At 44.3% G+C, this 7,469-nt stretch overlaps 1 long non-coding RNA gene across 1 annotated transcript; it reads right to left on the minus strand.

The window, feature by feature from the left end:
- Positions 1-554: 554 nt before the first annotated feature.
- On the minus strand, positions 555-1,995 carry LOC134935720 (uncharacterized). The gene is made up of 2 exons (XR_010180366.1): positions 1,891-1,995; positions 555-1,230 (listed from the first exon to the last, which is right to left on the minus strand). It is a non-coding gene; the product is annotated as an uncharacterized LOC134935720 (long non-coding RNA).
- Positions 1,996-7,469: the final 5,474 nt, after the last annotated feature.

A 7,469-nucleotide genomic window follows, 5' to 3' on the forward strand; every position in this document is an offset into this window, starting at 1 on the left:
GCGTGGCTTAAATCGCGGCATCTTCACGAAGCCACACTCCCTTTTCGAGGCCATTCCCCTTTTCCGGGAGCGTGCACGGCTTTGCCGCACGTGTGTCCCTCTTCTACGATGAAGAAAGTTGGGAGGTATGCTATTGATACTATGTATAAGTGCTGAGTAGTTCCACTGGTTACATGAATAAGGAGATTTTCCCCTAGTGATATATCTGAGTAGGTGAATAATGATCTTATTGCTGCTGTGATATCACAGCTAAAGTGACGCTATCACCTGAGAACCGATTATTCAGGTTCTCACAATTAAAAGATCGAGAAACGGTTTAAGATTTATTTACATTTTTCTAGATGCTGTTATGTGTTATTATACCATCGCTTAATACAACACCATATGTGATTTATGTTAGAGATTTTGGATACTTACCTGTGATAATGGAATTGTTTTGCCTGATAATATGAATATTTTTTTCATATTATGAATAATTATCAGTTATATATTTAACTACTAGACATAAGATATATTTCTCATTACATATACATTAAATAGAGACAAGAACGCACTGATTTTGTACTGGTTCTTTATTGATGTTAAAGATTAATAACAAGTTACCACAGTACGCTGAAACCAGTAGATGGTGGACATGAATCATTGTTTTTATGTACTTACCTATTAGAGAAGGTGAGGAAAGGTGGGAAATACACACTGAGAGATTTCTGCAGACTTCAAAAAAGAAAGGTCACTCCTTTTCGATTAGAAGACTACAGAAACCTCTCAGTGCATATTCCCCCCTGCTCTAATAGGTGAGTGCATAAAGATAAGGATCCATGTTTACTGGTCAGCTACTGGGTGCTTGTCCGTACAGCGGCGGAGTTAGACAGGGGCCTAGAACAGCTCTATGACCTTCGGTAGCGTGCCTTTAAGCTTTTCAACCTTGATCTTCAATAAGGTATTTTCTGCCGCTAACAAGTTGTTCTCCTCGATTAATTGTTTGTTTAGGAGCTCGAGGACTTTTATCTGGCGGTCTTTGTCTTTATCTCTGGGAGACAGTTCTTTGTACAAACTGCCATCAGAGTGATCATATAACCCACTGGCTTGGTTGGAGGCAGTTCTTGTTCCTCAAGCCTGGTATGGCGAAGCAAGTGGGCATTCCTTCTCTGTGCAGACCGGTATCTTCTGCATGGACAACAGGCAGTTATCATCTCCCAAAGTGAGATCATCCATATTAAGGCCATGGTGCTAATGTGGGGAAAGATGAAGAGTAGACAGTGTTAGATGTCTTGCAATGCATTTACTGTACAATTGTAAGTGACATCAACTATTTATTTAGGGATATACATTCATATTTAAGCTCAACTAGAAGTTGAAACTGTAAGATGTATAATGGCCTTTCTGGACAGTCCAATTCGCCGGTTACCATTTTACTTATGTAAGCTGAGAACACTTTCATTGTTGGAAATTGTAAAATCATCTGCGGTGTCAGACATAAACCTACTGTACTTTCTGACTTCCCTAATATTTTCAGACTTATCAAACCTTCTAAAGAGTAAAAATGAAGCTGTTGCCCATAGCAACCAATTATCTTCTAGCTGTTATTTATCTAGTATACTCTATACAATGATACAGTAGCTAACATCAGTTTGTTGCTATGGGCAACACCTCCCATCATTAGAAGGGATGACAGCTCTCCCCAGGTTACTAATAATAAATGGTGGCCATGTATTGCTATGTACTCTATGGCTCAGTGTGTAATAAGGAAACCAGGAGAGCGGTGAGGATTTCTCAGTACATTAATAGCTCCTTAGTTTGGCTTCAGTGGCAGAAGATGAAGCCATCATGGAAAACTTCAGTGACCACTATAATAAATTAAGCTGCCCTTGTCTTTGTCCAGTTACTAACCTCAGCCAAGTATGTTTCTCCTGCCAGTTGTTTCTACTCCTGCCGGTGAGCTGCCGGTGAGATGTCTGTCTCCAGATCTTGAAGGAGAATGAGGGAGGCAGCAGCCAAGCCGTGAGATAGGCAGTTGATACCATTATGACATCACAGCATGACCTCACAGACCCCCCCTCCCCCCCCCCCCCAAACACACACACACACACACTAGACTGGGTAGGACTGGTTATTTTTGGTTTGAGGCCCATTGTGACATCACAGCATGAGCTCACAGACCCCACCAGACCAGCCAGGACTGGTTCTTTCTGGTTTGAGGTGCCTGTTGTCTGACATAAGGGAAATGTGATATCACACCTCATTTAAAGCTATTACATTCACATGAGAATAATAGTTATTATTTTTATGAACAGAGAGTGGTGTATCTGCACACTTGTATATTCATTTGCCAAAAGTTGTTCCCCTATACTTTGAGCTTTACATTTGTGTTAGAATTCACTCTCTAAAGGATTCCATTAGGGGGCGCCACCAGTATAGTAAGGTTACAGACATCAAATAAGTAACGGAAATAGTATACCATATAATATTTGCACAATGAGACTGAATTTATAAGACGTAATGTTTAATTTCTTCGTTTGGAGAAAATTAGTGATATTCAATCACAGTTGAGTTGGATATGACAGTGACAATTAGAGGTTAAAATCAGATTGACACAGACATACAAATATGTGCACTGTGTATGAAAATAAAGTGTGTAAAGATTACAATAGAAAGCAATATCCACCAGTTATAACTGTCCTGCTTGTGGTATTGCTCATACAATCAAAATAACCTGTTTCCAGACTTGGATTTTATGTGATCATTGTACATCTCCTACTGTTTCTTATTGTGATACACACAGAATTATTAGAGTCTCACATTATCACTGTCAGTGCTTACTACTGCTACTACTACTACTACTACTACTACTACTACTACTACTACCAATGAAATAATACTAATACTAATAATAATAATAATAATAATAATCTTTTAGGTTACTATGGCAACAGCCATGGCCCATTCACTAAACGGAGCTTCAGTAAAGGTAAGAATGTTGGGTGGCATGCAGGCCCAGCGCTACCCACTCAGCAAAGGGATGCAGTGCAGGTAGGCGCCAGCGAGGAAAGGCGCTTTCCCTGCACTGCATCCCGCTGCTGCGCCTTGCTTCCCTGCTGCTGCTGCCAGCTGCTGTGCCTGTCACTGTATGACAGGCAGCGGCGCCGGCAGATTAAAGCCTCCTCTCCCCTCCTGTAACAGTGACTAACTGATCGGACGAAAGGGGGCAGAGCTACACTGCCAAAAAGGGGGCAGGGCTACATGGCCAAAAAGGGGGTAGGGCTACATGGGACCAGAAGACTGCAGTACCACAGAGGACATGCTGCTCCAGATCCTGCCAGCCAGACTGATAAGTAGTGATGAGCGGGTTCGGTTCCTCGGAATCCGAACCCCCCCGAACTTCACCCTTTTTACACGGGTCCGAGGCAGACTCGGATCCTCCCGCCTTGCTCGGTTAACCCGAGCGCGCCCGAACGTCATCATCCCGCTGTCGGATTCTCACAAGATTCGGATTCTATATAAGGAGCCGCGCGTCGCCGCCATTTTTCACTTGTGCATTGGAAATGATAGTGAGAGGACGTGGCTGGCATCCTCTCACTTTGTTTCAGGGGGCTGCAGTGCAAATATCTTTATTCTGGGGACCAGCAGTATTATAGGAGGAGTACAGTGCAGAGTTTTGCTGACCAGTGACCACCAGTATTATACGTTGTCTGCCTGAAAAACGCTCCATATCTGTGCTCAGTGTGCTGCATATATCTGTGCTCACACTGCTTTATTGTGGGGACTGGGGACCAGCAGTATTATATAGGAGGAGTACAGTGCAGAGTTTTGCTGACCAGTGACCACTAGAGATGAGCGGGTTCGGTTTCTCTGAATCCGAACCCGCCCGAACTTCATGTTTTTTTTCACGGGTCCGAGCGACTCGGATCTTCCCGCCTTGCTCGGTTAACCCGAGCGCGCCCGAACGTCATCATGACGCTGTCGGATTCTCGCGAGGCTCGGATTCTATCGCGAGACTCGGATTCTATATAAGGAGCCGCGCGTCGCCGCCATTTTCACACGTGCATTGAGATTGATAGGGAGAGGACGTGGCTGGCGTCCTCTCCATTTAGATTAGGGTTGAGAGAGAGAGAGAGAGATTGACCTGAGGCTGTGATACTGTAGAAGAGAGTGCAGAGTTTAGTGACTGACGACCACAGTGACCACCAGACAGTGCAGTTGTTTGTTTTATTTAATATATCCGTTCTCTGCCTGAAAAAAACGATACACACAGTGACTCAGTCACATACCATATCTGTGTGCACTGCTCAGCCCAGTGTGCTGCATCAATGTATATATATATCTGACTGTGCTCAGCTCACACAGCTTATAATTGTGGGGGAGACTGGGGAGCACTGCAGTGCCAGTTATAGGTTATAGCAGGAGCCAGGAGTACATAATATTATATTAAAATTAAACAGTGCACACTTTTGCTGCAGGAGTGCCACTGCCAGTGTGACTAGTGACCAGTGACCTGACCACCAGTATATATAATATTAGTAGTATACTATCTCTTTATCAACCAGTCTATATTAGCAGCAGACACAGTACAGTGCGGTAGTTCACGGCTGTGGCTACCTCTGTGTCGGCACTCGGCAGCCCGTCCATAATTGTATATACCACCTAACCGTGGTTTTTTTTTCTTTCTTTATACATACATACTAGTTACGAGTATACTATCTCTTTATCAACCAGTCTATATATTATCAGCAGACACAGTACAGTGCGGTAGTTCACGGCTGTGGCTACCTCTGTGTCGGCACTCGGCAGCCCGTCCATAATTGTATATACCACCTAACCGTGGTTTTTTTTTTCTTTCTTTATACATACATACTAGTTACGAGTATACTATCTCTTTATCAACCAGTCTATATATTAGCAGCAGACACAGTACAGTGCGGTAGTTCACGGCTGTGGCTACCTCTGTGTCGGCACTCGGCAGCCCGTCCATAATTGTATATACCACCTAACCGTGGTTTTTTTTTCTTTCTTTATACATACATACTAGTTACGAGTATACTATCTCTTTATCAACCAGTCTATATTAGCAGCAGACACAGTACAGTGCGGTAGTTCACGGCTGTGGCTACCTCTGTGTCGGCACTCGGCAGCCCGTCCATAATTGTATATACCACCTAACCGTGGTTTTTTTTTCTTTCTTTATACATACATACTAGTTACGAGTATACTATCTCTTTATCAACCAGTCTATATATTAGCAGCAGACACAGTACAGTGCGGTAGTTCACGGCTGTGGCTACCTCTGTGTCAGCACTCGGCAGCCCGTCCATAATTGTATATACCACCTAACCGTGGTTTTTTTTTCTTTCTTTATACATACATACTAGTTACGAGTATACTATCTCTTTATCAACCAGTCTATATATTAGCAGCAGACACAGTACAGTGCGGTAGTTCACGGCTGTGGCTACCTCTGTGTCGGCACTCGGCAGCCCGTCCATAATTGTATATACCACCTAACCGTGGTTTTTTTTTCTTTCTTTATACATACATACTAGTTACGAGTATACTATCTCTTTATCAACCAGTCTATATATTAGCAGCAGACACAGTACAGTGCGGTAGTTCACGGCTGTGGCTACCTCTGTGTCGGCACTCGGCAGCCCGTCCATAATTGTATATACCACCTAACCGTGGTTTTTTTTTCTTTCTTTATACATACATACTAGTTACGAGTATACTATCTCTTTATCAACCAGTCTATATTAGCAGCAGACACAGTACAGTGCGGTAGTTCACGGCTGTGGCTACCTCTGTGTCGGCACTCGGCAGCCCGTCCATAATTGTATATACCACCTAACCGTGGTTTTTTTTTCTTTCTTTATACATACATACTAGTTACGAGTATACTATCTCTTTATCAACCAGTCTATATATTAGCAGCAGACACAGTACAGTGCGGTAGTTCATGGCTGTGGCTACCTCTGTGTCGGCACTCGGCAGGCAGTCCGTCCATAATTGTATACCACCTAACCGTGGTTTTTTTTTCTTTCTTCTTTATACATACATAGTTACATAGACATCTCTTTATCAACCAGTCTATATTAGCAGCAGACACAGTACAGTACGGTAGTTCACGGCTGTGGCTACCTCTGTGTCTGCACTCGGCAGGCAGTCCATAATTGTATACTAGTATCCATCTCCATTGTTTACCTGAGGTGCCTTTTAGTTGTGCCTATTAAAATATGGAGAACAAAAATGTTGAGGTTCCAAAATTAGGGAAAGATCAAGATCCACTTCCACCTCGTGCTGAAGCTGCTGCCACTAGTCATGGCCGAGACGATGAAATGCCAGCAACGTCGTCTGCCAAGGCCGATGCCCAATGTCATAGTACAGAGCATGTCAAATCCAAAACACCAAATATCAGAAAAAAAAGGACTCCAAAACCTAAAATAAAATTGTCGGAGGAGAAGCGTAAACTTGCCAATATGCCATTTACGACACGGAGTGGCAAGGAACGGCTGAGGCCCTGGCCTATGTTCATGGCTAGTGGTTCAGCTTCACATGAGGATGGAAGCACTCAGCCTCTCGCTAGAAAAATGAAAAGACTCAAGCTGGCAAAAGCAGCACAGCAAAGAACTGTGCATTCTTTGAAATCCCAAATCCACAAGGAGAGTCCAATTGTGTCGGTTGCGATGCCTGACCTTCCCAACACTGGACGTGAAGAGCATGCGCCTTCCACCATTTGCACGCCCCCTGCAAGTGCTGGAAGGAGCACCCGCAGTCCAGTTCCTGATAGTCAGATTGAAGATGTCAGTGTTGAAGTACACCAGGATGAGGAGGATATGGGTGTTGCTGGCGCTGGGGAGGAAATTGACCAGGAGGATTCTGATGGTGAGGTGGTTTGTTTAAGTCAGGCACCCGGGGAGACACCTGTTGTCCGTGGGAGGAATATGGCCGTTGACATGCCAGGTGAAAATACCAAAAAAATCAGCTCTTCGGTGTGGAGGTATTTCACCAGAAATGCGGACAACAGGTGTCAAGCCGTGTGTTCCCTTTGTCAAGCTGTAATAAGTAGGGGTAAGGACGTTAACCACCTCGGAACATCCTCCCTTATACGTCACCTGCAGCGCATTCATAATAAGTCAGTGACAAGTTCAAAAACTTTGGGTGACAGCGGAAGCAGTCCACTGACCAGTAAATCCCTTCCTCTTGTAACCAAGCTCACGCAAACCACCCCACCAACTCCCTCAGTGTCAATTTCCTCCTTCCCCAGGAATGCCAATAGTCCTGCAGGCCATGTCACTGGCAATTCTGACGAGTCCTCTCCTGCCTGGGATTCCTACGATGCATCCTTGCGTGTAACGCCTACTGCTGCTGGCGCTGCTGTTGTTGCCGCTGGGAGTCGATGGTCATCCCAGAGGGGAAGTCGTAAGCCCACTTGTACTACTTCCAGAAAGCAATTGACTGTTCAACAGTCCTTTGCGAGG

The sequence above is a fragment of the Pseudophryne corroboree genome, chromosome 6, assembly GCF_028390025.1.
Source record: "Pseudophryne corroboree isolate aPseCor3 chromosome 6, aPseCor3.hap2, whole genome shotgun sequence".
NCBI lineage: Eukaryota > Metazoa > Chordata > Amphibia > Anura > Myobatrachidae > Pseudophryne > Pseudophryne corroboree.